The sequence below is a fragment of the Physella acuta genome, unplaced genomic scaffold (genome assembly GCF_028476545.2).
Source record: "Physella acuta isolate Inbredline_101_S28 unplaced genomic scaffold, ASM2847654v3 ptg000972l, whole genome shotgun sequence".
In the NCBI taxonomy this organism is placed as follows: domain Eukaryota; kingdom Metazoa; phylum Mollusca; class Gastropoda; family Physidae; genus Physella; species Physella acuta.
In genome coordinates, this window is record NW_026732489.1 from 410623 (window position 1) to 425412 (window position 14790).

The 14790-nt window shown below is 47.7% G+C and overlaps 1 protein-coding gene across 2 annotated transcripts in view; it reads right to left on the bottom strand.

Annotated features, from left to right (window-relative positions):
• The window catches only part of LOC131954101 (muscarinic acetylcholine receptor M4-like), a 70522-nt gene that overhangs the window by 26168 nt on the left and 29564 nt on the right, over positions 1–14790 (bottom strand). The gene's annotated exons all lie outside the window — the stretch shown is intronic.

Consider the following 14790-nt stretch of genomic DNA (forward strand, 5'->3'; position numbering starts at 1 on the left):
AAATACTAGACTAGAATGTGACTTGCACCAACCCACAAGCCCACCTACATATGACACCATACAACACCCCACACGTTGAACCAAGCCCAGCGCTATGTGGGACCCACGAATATGTAGGACCACGCCCACGACTATGTAGGACCACGCCCACGACTGTATAGGACCACGCCCACGACTATGTAAGACCCCGCCCACGACTATGTAGGACCACGCCCACGACTGTATAGGACCACGCCCACGACTATGTAAGACCCCGCCCACGACTATGTAGGACCACAACTATGTAGGACCACGCATACGACTGTATAGGACCACGCATACGACTGTATAGGACCACGCCCACGACTGTATAGGACCATGCCCACGACTATGTAGGACCACGCCCACGACTATGTATGACCACGCCCACGACTATGTATGACCACGCCCCTTCTCGCGAGCTTATACGCTATGACACCCATCCAAAAAATCCCAATTTAAAAGCCACGTGAGTCGCGATATAAATGTCTGAGATCTAGAAGATTCCATCCCTCATTCAAGTAGACGTGTGCTGGGGCCTGCTCGTACGTACAGGGTGGGAGGGGGGGGGGAGGAGGAGGTTGGGGTGTTGGAAGTCAATGCGTACAACGTTTTAGAAGTTAATTTCTCTTCTGCGACCTTTAAATTGCTGTATTTTTGTAGGCAATATTGTGTATACATCTACACACTATCAAACCATGCACACACACACACATATATATATATATATATATATATATATATATATATATATATATATATATATATATATATATATATATATATATATATATATATATATATATATATATTATATATATATAAATGTATATATACTTATATAACTGAAATATGGTGCAGGTATTTTAACAGTTGTAAAACAATTAAGTAGGGATAATTTATCAGGTGTAGTACGACATCTGCAACAGACCATGGTGTACCTTGGTAAAAACAAAATTCACCTGGAAAAAAATTAGCCCCCCCTCCCCTTCACCACTGTCTAAAACAAGTGATTTAAAATTCAAAAAGCAACACACCATCGCAGACAATACGCAGACACACAAATACACAACACACACACAACACACACAACACGCACAATTAGATTGACGATACTGTGCCGAGAACACAGACCTAAACTACACAGAGAGATACATGCTATCCAGAGGACAGAGAGATACACGCTATTCACAGGACAGAGAGATACACGCTATTCACAGGACAGAGAGATACACGCTATTCACAGGACAGAGAGATACACGCTATTCACAGGACAGAGAGATACACGCTATTCACAGGACAGAGAGATACACGCTATTCAGAGGACAGAGAGATACACGCTATTCACAGGACAGAGAGATACACGCTATTCACAGGACAGAGAGATACACGCTATTCACAGGACAGAGAGATACACGCTATTCAGAGGACAGAGAGATACACGCTATTCACAGGACAGAGAGATACACGCTACTCAGAGGACAGAGAGATACACGCTATTCAGAGGACAGAGAGATACACGCTATTCACAGGACAGAGAGATACACGCTATTCAGAGGACATAGAGATACACGCTATTCACAGGACAGAGAGATACACAATATTCACAGGAGATACACGCTATTCACAGGACAGAGAGATACACGCTATTCACAGGACAGAGAGATACACGCTATTCACAGGGCAGAGAGATACATGCTATCCAGAGGACAGAGAGATACACGCTATCTATAGGACAGAATGTCTTGGATACAAACTATCCACAGGACAGAATTGAAACAAGGACGAAATGTGTCGGAGAAGGATGTTGACAATTTATTTGAACACGAATCTTATTAAAAGATTTATTTTGTCCCCAGTCACCGCCGACAAAATGGTCGAGGAAGTAAACGAGGAAGCACCCGACGAATTACATCGACGAATTACATCGACGAAGTACATCGACGATGTGCGTGCAATTATTTTTTTATCGGCGGGAGCCGGGGAGCGCTCTAGTGAGCGTCTGCCGTGAGTCTGAGTGCTGCTTCGTGCACGTGAGGCTGCTGTTGGGGGGGGGGGGGGGGGGTTGAGTCCCTGGGTCTGGGAGCTGGTCATCTGTTGTGTCTGGCATCAAGTCCGGCACCAAACATCAGGATCTGGGTGGATACCGTGGGGCCTGGTTTCAAATGTTACCTAACAAATAATTGCCGCGGTAATTAGTGTGTAATTAGTGTGTAATTAAACGTTGTTCGAGGAGTTTAACGCGTGGAGTATGTCTGTGTTGATTAATTCATGACATGAAGATCTGCCCCGTCAAGTAATCAAGTTCATTTATTCATTAATCCATTAATCCATTAATCAGTCTCCAAACGGGCTGAAGTGGAGAAAATATTGGCGCCGTTCGCAGCTAGACTTACATCTGTCCGCACATCCCTCTCTCTCACACACACACACATACACATAACACACACACTACGCACACCTCACACACACACATTCATGAACCTCCTTCCCCACCGCCCCAACATTTGAATGAAGCCAGTCAGTCGTGGACGGGTGTTACTAATTCTACTCCCACACAAACCCCACAATTCTACACCCTCACACTTCTACACCCACACAAACCCCACACTTCTACACCCTCACAAACCCCACACTTCTACTCCCACACAAACCCCACACTTCTACACCCACACAAACCCCACAATTCTACACCCTCACACTTCTACACCCACACAAACCCCACACTTCTACACCCTCACAAACCCCACACTTCTACTCCCACACAAACCCCACACTTCTACACCCACACAAACCCCACACTTCTACACCCACACAAACCCCACACTTCTACACCCTCACAAACCCCACACTTCTACACCCTCACACTTCTACACCCACACACTTCTACACCCTCACAAACCCCACACTTCTACACCCTCACAAACCCCACACTTCTACACCCTCACAAACCCCACACTTCTACACCCACACAAACCCCACACTTCTACACCCTCACAAACCCCACACTTCTACAACCTCACAAACCCCACACTTCTACACCCACACAAACCCCACACTTCTACAACCTCACAAACCCCACACTTCTACACCCACACAAACCCCACACTTCTACACCCTCACAAACCCCACACTTCTACACCCACACAAACCCCACACTTCTACAACCTCACAAACCCCACACTTCTACACCCTCACAAACCCCACACTTCTACACCCTCACAAACCCCACACTTCTACACCCACACAAACCCCACACTTCTACACCCTCACAAACCCCACACTTCTACAACCTCACAAACCCCACACTTCTACACCCACACAAACCCCACACTTCTACACCCACACACTTCTACACCCTCACAAACCCCACACTTCTACACCCACACAAACCCCACACTTCTACACCCTCACAAACCCCACACTTCTACACCCTCACAAACCCCACACTTCTACACCCACACAAACCCCACACTTCTACACCCACACAAACCCCACACTTCTACACCCTCACAAACCCCACACTTCTACAACCTCACAAACCCCACACTTCTACACCCTCACAAACCCCACACTTCTACACCCTCACAAACCCCACACTTCTACACCCTCACAAACCCCACACTTCTACACCCACACAAACCCCACACTTCTACACCCTCACAAACCCCACACTTCTACACCCACACAAACCCCACACTTCTACACCCTCACAAACCCCACACTTCTACACCCACACAAACCCCACACTTCTACACCCTCACAAACCCCACACTTCTACTCCCACACAAACCCCACACTTCTACACCCTCACAAACCCCACACTTCTACACCCACACAAACCCCACACTTCTACACCCTCACACTTCTACACCCTCACAAACCCCACACTTCTACACCCTCACAAACCCCACACTTCTACACCCACACAAACCCCACACTTCTACACCCTCACAAACCCCACACTTCTACACCCTCACAAACACCACACTTCTACACCCTCACACTTCTACACCCACACAAACCCCACACTTCTACACCCTCACAAACCCCACACTTCTACACCCACACAAACCTCACACTTCTACACCCACACAAACCCCACACTTCTACACCCTCACAAACACCACACTTCTTCACCCTCACACTTCTACACCCACACAAACCCCACACAACTACACCCTCACACTTCTACACCCACACAAACCCCACACTTCTACACCCTCACAAACACCACACTTCTACACCCTCACACTTCTTCACCCTCACACTTCTACACCCTCACACTTCTACACTCACACAAACCTCACACTTCTACACCCTCACACTTCTACACTCACACAAACCTTACACTTCTACACCCTCACACTTCTACACCCTCACAAACCCCACACTTCTACACCCACACAAACCCCACACTTCTACACCCACACAAACCCCACACTTCTACACCCACACAAACCACACACTTCTACACCCTCACAAACCCCACACTTCTACACCCACACAAACCCCACACTTCTACACACTCACAAACCCCACACTTCTACACCCTCACACTTCTACACCCACACAAACCCCACACTTCTACACCCACACAAACCCCACACTTCTACACCCTCACAAACCCCACACTTCTACACCCACACAAACCCCACACTTCTACACCCTCACAAACCCCACACTTCTACTCCCACACAAACCCCACACTTCTACACCCACACAAACCCCACACTTCTACACCCACACAAACCCCACACTTCTACACCCTCACAAACCCCACACTTCTACACACTCACAAACCCCACACTTCTACACCCTCACACTTCTACACCCACACAAACCCCACACTTCTACACCCACACAAACCCCACACTTCTACACCCTCACAAACCCCACACTTCTACACCCACACAAACCCCACACTTCTACACCCTCACACTTCTACACTCACACAAACCTCACACTTCTACACCCTCACACTTCTACACTCACACAAACCTTACACTTCTACACCCTCACACTTCTACACCCTCACAAACCCCACACTTCTACACCCACACAAACCCCACACTTCTACACCCACACAAACCCCACACTTCTACACCCACACAAACCACACACTTCTACACCCTCACAAACCCCACACTTCTACACCCACACAAACCCCACACTTCTACACACTCACAAACCCCACACTTCTACACCCTCACACTTCTACACCCACACAAACCCCACACTTCTACACCCACACAAACCCCACACTTCTACACCCTCACAAACCCCACACTTCTACACCCACACAAACCCCACACTTCTACACCCTCACAAACCCCACACTTCTACTCCCACACAAACCCCACACTTCTACACCCACACAAACCCCACACTTCTACACCCACACAAACCCCACACTTCTACACCCTCACAAACCCCACACTTCTACTCCCACACAAACCCCACACTTCTACACCCTCACAAACCCCACACTTCTACACCCACACAAACCCCACACTTCTACACCCTCACACTTCTACACCCTCACAAACCCCACACTTCTACACCCACACAAACCCCACACTTCTACACCCTCACAAACCCCACACTTCTACACCCACACAAACCCCACACTTCTACACCCTCACACTTCTACACCCTCACACTTCTACACCCACACAAACCCCACACTTCTACACCCTCACAAACCCCACACTTCTACACACTCACAAGCCACACACTTCTACACCCTCACACTTCTACACCCACACAAACCCCACACTACTACACCCTCACACTTCTACACCCTCACACTTCTACACTAACACAAATCTTACACTTCTACACCCTCACACTTCTACACCCTCACAAACCCCACACTTCTACACCCACACAAACCCCACACTTCTACACCCTCACAAATGGCCAAATATTGAGTGTCTAGTTTGGGTCGAGAGATGGTCTGTGAGATGGTTTGTGAGATGGTTTGTGAGATGGTCTGTGAGATGGTTTGTGAGATGGTTTGTGAGATGGTTTGTGAGATGGTTTGTGAGATGGTGAGATGGTTTGTGAGATGGTGAGATGGTTTGTGAGATGGTGAGATGGTTTGTGAGATGGTGAGATGGTTTGTGAGATGGTTTGTGAGATGGTGAGATGGTTTGTGAGATGGTGAGATGGTTTGTGAGATGGTGAGATGGTCTGTGAGATGGTTTGTGAGATGGTGAGATGGTTTGTGAGATGGTCTGTGAGATGGTCTGTGAGATGGTTTGTGAGATGGTTTGTGAGATGGTGAGATGGTCTGTGAGATGGTTTATGAGATGGTCTGTGAGATGGTTTGTGAGATGGTGAGATGGTCTGTGAGATGGTTTGTGAGATGGTCTGTGAGATGGTCTGTGAGATGGTCTGTGAGATGGTCTGTGAGATGGTTTGTGAGATGGTCTGTGAGATGGTGAGATGGTCTGTGAGATGGTTTGTGAGATGGTTTGTGAGATGGTCTGTGAGATGGTTTGTGAGATGGTTTGTGAGATGGTTTGTGAGATGGTGAGATGGTCTGTGAGATGGTCTGTGAGATGGTCTGTGAGATGGTCTGTGAGATGGTTTGTGAGATGGTTTGTGAGATGGTGAGATGGTTTGTGAGATGGTGAGATGGTCTGTGAGATGGTTTGTGAGATGGTGAGATGGTTTGTGAGATGGTCTGTGAGATGGTCTGTGAGATGGTTTGTGAGATGGTTTGTGAGATGGTTTGTGAGATGGTGAGATGGTCTGTGAGATGGTTTGTGAGATGGTTTGTGAGATGGTGAGATGGTCTGTGAGATGGTTTATGAGATGGTCTGTGAGATGGTTTGTGAGATGGTGAGATGGTCTGTGAGATGGTTTGTGAGATGGTCTGTGAGATGGTCTGTGAGATGGTCTGTGAGATGGTCTGTGAGATGGTTTGTGAGATGGTCTGTGAGATGGTGAGATGGTCTGTGAGATGGTTTGTGAGATGGTTTGTGAGATGGTCTGTGAGATGGTTTGTGAGATGGTTTGTGAGATGGTTTGTGAGATGGTGAGATGGTCTGTGAGATGGTCTGTGAGATGGTCTGTGAGATGGTCTGTGAGATGGTTTGTGAGATGGTTTGTGAGATGGTGAGATGGTTTGTGAGATGGTCTGTGAGATGGTCTGTGAGATGGTTTGTGAGATGGTGAGATGGTTTGTGAGATGGTCTGTGAGATGGTTTGTGAGATGGTTTGTGGGATGGTTTGTGAGATGGTTTGTGAGATGGTTTGTGAGATGGTCGGTGAGATGGTGAGATGGTCTGTGAGATGGTCTGTGAGATGGTCTGTGAGATGGTCTGTGAGATGGTGAGATGGTCTGTGAGATGGTTTGTGAGATGGTGAGATGGTCTGTGAGATGGTGAGATGGTTTGTGAGATGGTCTGTGAGATGGTCTGTGAGATGGTCTGTGAGATGGTCTGTGAGATGGTCTGTGAGATGGTGAGATGGTCTGTGAGATGGTCTGAGAGATGGTGAGATGGTCTGTGAGATGGTGAGATGGTGAGATGGTCTGTGAGATGGTTTGTGAGATGGTCTGTGAGATGGTGAGATTGTCTGTGAGATGGTGAGATGGTTTGTGAGATGGTCTGTGAGATAGTGAGATGGTCTGTGAGATGGTGAGATGGTTTGTGAGATGGTCTGTGAGATGGTGAGATGGTCTGTGAGATGGTGAGATGGTTTGTGAGATGGTCTGTGAGATGGTGAGATGGTCTGTGAGATGGTCTGTGAGATGGTTTGTGAGATGGTGAGATGGTCTGTGAGATGGTCTGTGAGATGGTGAGATGGTTTGTGAGATGGTTTGTGAGATGGTCTGTGAGATGGTCTGTGCGATGGTTTGTGAGATGGTGAGATGGTGAGATGGTCTGTGAGATGGTTTGTGAGATGGTGAGATGGTCTGTGAGATGGTGAGATGGTCTGTGAGATGGTGAGATGGTCTGTGAGATGGTCTGTGAGATGGTTTGTGAGATGGTGAGATGGTCTGTGAGATGGTCTGTGAGATGGTCTGTGAGATGGTCTGTGAGATGGTTTGTGAGATGGTTTGTGAGATGGTTTGTGAGATGGTTTGTGAGATGGTTTGTGAGATGGTTTGTGAGATGGTTTGTGAGATGGTCTGTGAGATGGTTTGTGAGATGGTGAGATGGTCTATGAGATGGTTTGTGAGATGGTCTGTGAGATGGTTTGTGAGATGGTCTGTGAGATGGTTTGTGAGATGGTTTGTGAGATGGTTTGTGAGATGGTTTGTGAGATGGTGAGATGGTCTGTGAGATGGTTTGTGAGATGGTCTGTGAGATGGTTTGTGAGATGGTTTGTGAGATGGTTTGTGAGATGGTGAGATGGTCTGTGAGATGGTTTGTGAGATGGTGAGATGGTGAGATGGTCTGTGAGATGGTCTGTGAGATGGTCTGTGAGATGGTCTGTGAGATGGTCTGTGAGATGGTCTGTGAGATGGTCTGTGAGATGGTTTGTGAGATGGTGAGATGGTCTGTGAGATGGTCTGTGAGATGGTCTGTGAGATGGTCTGTGAGATGGTCTGTGAGATGGTCTGTGAGATGGTCTGTGAGATGGTCTGTGAGATGGTCTGTGAGATGGTGAGATGGTTTGTGAGATGGTGAGATGGTTTGTGAGATGGTTTGTGAGATGGTTTGTGAGATGGTTTGTGAGATGGTTTGTGAGATGGTTTGTGAGATGGTTTGTGAGATGGTTTGTGAGATGGTTTGTGAGATGGTCTGTGAGATGGTCTGTGAGATGGTGAGATGGTTTGTGAGATGGTCTGTGAGATGGTTTGTGAGATGGTGAGATGGTTTGTGAGATGGTTTGTGAGATGGTTTGTGAGATGGTTTGTGGGATGGTCTGTGAGATGGTTTGTGAGATGGTTTGTGGGATGGTCTGTGAGATGGTTTGTGAGATGGTTTGTGAGATGGTCTGTGAGATGGTTTGTGAGATGGTTTGTGAGATGGTTTGTGAGATGGTTTGTGGGATGGTTTGTGAGATGGTTTGTGAGATGGTTTGTGAGATAGTTTGTGGGATGGTCTGTGAGATGGTTTGTGAGATGGTTTGTGAGATGGTCTGTGAGATGGTTTGTGAGATGGTTTGTGAGATGGTTTGTGAGATGGTTTGTGAGATGGTTTGTGGGATGGTCTGTGAGATGGTCTGTGAGATGGTTTGTGGGATGGTTTGTGAGATGGTTTGTGGGATGGTTTGTGGGATGGTTTGTGAGATGGTTTGTGAGATGGTTTGTGAGATGGTTTGTGAGATGGTTTGTGGGATGGTTTGTGAGATGGTTTGTGAGATGGTTTGTGAGATGGTTTGTGGGATGGTTTGTGAGATGGTTTGTGAGATGGTTTGTGAGATGGTTTGTGAGATGGTTTGTGAGATGGTTTGTGAGATGGTTTGTGAGATGGTTTGTGAGATGGTTTGTGAGATGGTTTGTGAAATGGTTTGTGAGATGGTTTGTGAGATGGCACCAGACCCTGGGTGGCGAGCCGTGAAGACGTCTGCAGACAGGTGAGACAGGTGAGGCAGGTAGACGGGCAGGTCTGAGACACGCACTAATGGCACCGCAATTAGCCAGGTAACCGCGTCGTGAGCCCCCACCCCACCCCCACCCCCACCCCACCCCGGAGAAGCTTAAGCGTTAGGACGTTTCAGACATTGTTAGCGGCCAGTTCTAAAAATAAACGTCGCAGAATGAACGCCCAGGCCGCCAACAATAGAACCCCGTGTTTGCTGGTGATGACGATTCATTCAACTCTGCCATCGATTGGGTTTAAGGCATCGGCTCTGGAAGTTACGGAGTTACAATGGGAGCTGTGATTAAATGGGAGCCGTGATTAAATGGGAGCCGTGATTAAATGGGAGCCGTGATTAAATGGGAGCCGTGATTAAATGGGAGCCGTGATTAAATGGGAGCCGTGATTAAATGGGAGCCGTGATTAAATGGGAGCCGTGATTAAATGGGAGCCGTGATTAAATGGGAGCCGTGATTAAATGGGAGCCGTCATTAAATGGAAGCCGTCATTAAATGGGAGCCGTGATTAAATGGGAGCCGTGGGAGCCGTGATTAAATGGGAGCCGTGATTAAATGGGAGCCGTCATTAAATGGGAGCAGTGATTAAATGGGAGCCGTGGGAGCCGTGATTAAATGGGAGCCGTGATTATATGGGAGCAGGAAGAACCGCTCGGCTGTAGTCTGGGTCTGTGAGTTCCTTCATGCCCAGATGTCATGCCATGTCCAGATGTCATGCCATGTCCATATGTCATGCCATGTCCAGATGTCATGCCATGTCCAGATGTCATGCCATGTCCATATGTCATGCCATGTCCAGATGTCATGCCATGTCCAGATGTCATGCCATGTCCATATGTCATGCCATGTCCAGATGTCATGCCATGTCCAGATGTCATGCCATGTCCATATGTCATGCCATGTCCAGATGTCATGCCATGTCCAGATGTCATGCCATGTCCAGATGTCATGCCATGTCCATATGTCATGCCATGTCCATATGTCATGCCATGTCCAGATGTCATGACATGCCCAAATGTGATGCCATGCCCAGATGTCATGTCCAAATGTCATGCCATGCCCAGATGTCATGCCATGTCTAGATGCCATGTCTAGATGCCATGTCTAGATGTCATGTCCAGATGTCAAGAAAAAATACCTATCACCAGCAGGCGTCCGAGTCGCCGCCTGACGTATCACGTGACTGAAGCTTTCAGACGATTCCCCAACCCCCCGGGGCCACCCGCCCGTCCAGTACAACCTATTAGTTGCCATGGTTACCGATGGCCTTTCATTTAAACAAACAGTTTTAAAAACAAAACCTATTCAAACCTACCCCCTCCCTCCCACCCTCCCACCCCAGCCTCCCACCCTCCCACCCCAGCCTTGATAGTAGGGTCTGATCATATTTTAAAAACAAAACCTATTCAAACTTACCCCCACCCTCCCACCCTCCCACCCTCCCAGCCTTGATAGTAGTGTCTGATCATATTTTAAAAACAAAACCTATTCAAACTTACCCCCACCCTCCCACCCTCCCAGCCTTGATAGTAGTGTCTGATCATATTTTAAAAACAAAACCTATTCAAACTTACCCCCACCCTCCCACCCTCCCACCCCAGCCTTGATAGTAGTGTCTGATCATATTTTAAAAACAAAACCTATTCAAACTTACCCCCACCCTCCCACCCTCCCACCCCAGCCTTGATAGTAGGGTCTGATCATATTTTAAAAACAAAACCTATTCAAACTTACCCCCACCCTCCCAGCCTTGATAGTAGTGTCTGATCATATTTTAAAAACAAAACCTATTCAAACTTACCCCCACCCTCCCACCCTCCCAGCCTTGATAGTAGTGTCTGATCATATTTTAAAAACAAAACCTATTCAAACTTACCCCCACCCTCCCACCCTCCCACCCTCCCAGCCTTGATAGTAGTGTCTGATCATATTTTAAAAACAAAACCTATTCAAACTTACCCCCACCCTCCCAGCCTTGATAGTAGGGTCTGATCATATTTTAAAAACAAAACCTATTCAAACTTACCCCCACCCTCCCAGCCTTGATAGTAGGGTCTGATCATATTTTAAAAACAAAACCTATTCAAACTTACCCCCACCCTCCCAGCCTTGATAGTAGTGTCTGATCATATTTTAAAAACAAAACCTATTCAAACTTACCCCCACCCTCCCACCCCAGCCTTGATAGTAGTGTCTGATCATATTTTAAAAACAAAACCTATTCAAACTTACCCCCACCCTCCCAGCCTTGATAGTAGTGTCTGATCATATTTTAAAAACAAAACCTATTCAAACTTACCCCCACCCTCCCAGCCTTGATAGTAGGGTCTGATCATATTTTAAAAACAAAACCTATTCAAACTTACCCCCACCCTCCCACCCTCCCACCCCAGCCTTGATAGTAGTGTCTGATCATATTTTAAAAACAAAACCTATTCAAACTTACCCCCACCCTCCCAGCCTTGATAGTAGTGTCTGATCATATTTTAAAAACAAAACTTATTAAAACTTACCCCCACCCTCCCATCCTTGATAGTAGTGTCTGATCATATTTTAAACCAAACCCGTGGGGAGGGTGGGGATATTTATTTCAAGAGAAGGGAAGTAATATTTGAGTTGAAGGGAGAGAGTCTGCTGAAGATAATAGTTTCAATCAACAAAACTTGTCAGTCTAGTGGGGACTGGTCGAGAGATGCTACATGAGATGGTAAGATGGATTGGCATAAACGGAAGATTTAAAGCTGGATTGGAATAAACGGAAGAGTTTAAATCAAGAGGCGGAGTTGTCCTTACAAGTTCAAGAGGGTTGGGATTGGGGTTGTGTGTGTGTGTGGGGGGGGGGGGGCAAGAGTGGAGAGGCAGAAATATTTGACGTCAGAATAACATGTGGTGCAAGAGACCAAACAATCTTTTGGTGAGCAGATCTTTCCGTTGAAACTAAATTTGCTGAAAGGCCTGAGTACATCAACCAAAACAGGAGAGAGAAAAACAAATGCTGCCTTCTAGATTGTTCTTGGCCAGTGTCGTGTAGTGGCTGGGTGCCCCAAAAGCAGAGGAGCTATGCGCCCCAAAAGTAAAGTAGCTATGCGCCCCAAGAGAAGTGGCACTAGACGCCCCAAGAGTAGAGGGACTAGACGCCCTCACCGTTTGATCTGACTGACCCCCCACCATCGTGTTTACATGCTTGAGACGGTCGTCTGCTGTAACCTTTCCCGCGCTTAATGGCAGAAGCGAACCCCCCACTCCCTGCGTCACCCACCAGACCAGCGGCCAGTTTGACCACTCAGCCTCAGGCTAACCGTGCTGCCCTTAAGCTCATGTTACTTCAGATGTACAAAATGGCGTCGTGCTGTAAATACAAAATGGCGTCGTGCTGTAAATAGGCCGCTGCTTCCCTTTACACCAGCGCGTGACGCGGGCCCCCAGATTTCAATAATTGAGCAGACGAGATTACTGCTCTGAGATTAGCCGCGTGTGCTGCCCGCCGTCGTACAAGTCGTCTGCTAATTCCGATGTAGCCAGCCGAGCTAGCCGGATCTAGCTGTAGCCAGTTTGACTTCTAGTTAAAGCAAGTTTTGCCGGAACTATTTGATGCCGGCAACCGGTTGAACTAAACCAATGATTCAGTTCGTTTAGGGGCAATCAATTATTTACAGAATTTTTCTATTTCCTGATCAAATGTTAGAGTTAGTTAATAATTGATGGTTCTGATAGAACCCCCCCCCCCACCCCCCACCCCAACAGACACGATTATGTCGGCAACGCAGCAATTTGTACTTGATACAACGGACAAGACGTGGTCGGTGTGGTGTTGGTATCTCACAAGGTGGTTCAGGGGTATAGCCACGCAACCACACGACAGCCACACACCACAGCCACATGACCACAACCACACAACGACAGCCATACAAAAACAGAAAATCACTGACACAACTACACATAAACACCCACACACACCGCCCCACACACCGCCCCACACAAACACACCCACACCGTCACACACATAAACACCCTCACCGTCACACACATAAACACCCACACCGACCCCCACACCGTCCCACACAAACACCCCCACACCGTCCCACACAAACACCCCCACACCGTCCCACACAAACACCCCCACACCGTCCCACACAAACACCCCCACACCGTCCCACACAAACACCCCCACACCGTCCCACACAAACACCCCCACACCGTCCCACACAAACACCCCCACACCGTCCCACACAAACACCCCCACACCGCCCCACACAAACTGGCGTCGCTACAAAACGCGATGAGTCACTAGGCATTTAAAAAAAAATTCCAACTTTTGAGGATTAACATTCGAGGAGTGAGGTACACGCATAAAAATGGCGGCGTGAAGGAGGTGAGGGGTAGAAGGGGGGAGATTATAAAACAGAAATGTCCAAGTCATAGCGCGTTATCTGATAGAGGATAAGTCCATCCCTGTTGATTACCCTCAAGAACGTAGACGCAGAAATTGTACTGCGCGGGATGGGAGAAATGCTCGAGTCACATGACCCTCAGGTTTGTTTACAATTATTCAGTGATTACATTTTGAACAGGTTTTTTTTAAAGTTGTTTTTTTATCGACGGTAGAGCAGAGAGTAGGTGAGAAGTTGGGGAGGGGTGGTGGAGGGGGGTTTTCACATAACTATTGGCTGTAGGCTTAGCTCAGTAGGTTTAGCTCAGTTTGAAGTTTTTAGCTCTTCTTTTGCAGTTTTCTGGAGGTTTTGATGACCTCATATTGTCGTGTGAGTGGTCCCCCCCCCCCCCCACAAACACCCATCAACCCCGCTCCCCCCACACACAAAACCTAACCTAGCTGGGTACCTCATACTGTCGTGTGAGTGGTCCCCCCCACCCCCCCCCCCACCCCCCCCCCCCCCCCCCCCCCACAAAACCTAACCCAGCTGGGTACCTCATACTGTCGTGTGAGTGGTCCCCCCACAAACACCCCCCCCCCCAAAACCTAACCTAACTGGGTTACCCATGAGCTCTACTATGGCTTGAGCTATTTATATCCCCCTACGCAGCACGCTGGAATGGCGGAGTTTGAAACTTTTCACAAACGTCGGAATAAAAAAATGCAACAATTTTATCTAAGCGCGATAATTGACTGTAAAAGGCAGATAACTCAGGGTTGTTTCCCTTCATTTCTCTGGTATTGATAACAGTTATCTTCCCTTGGCTGTTACCCGCCCCAA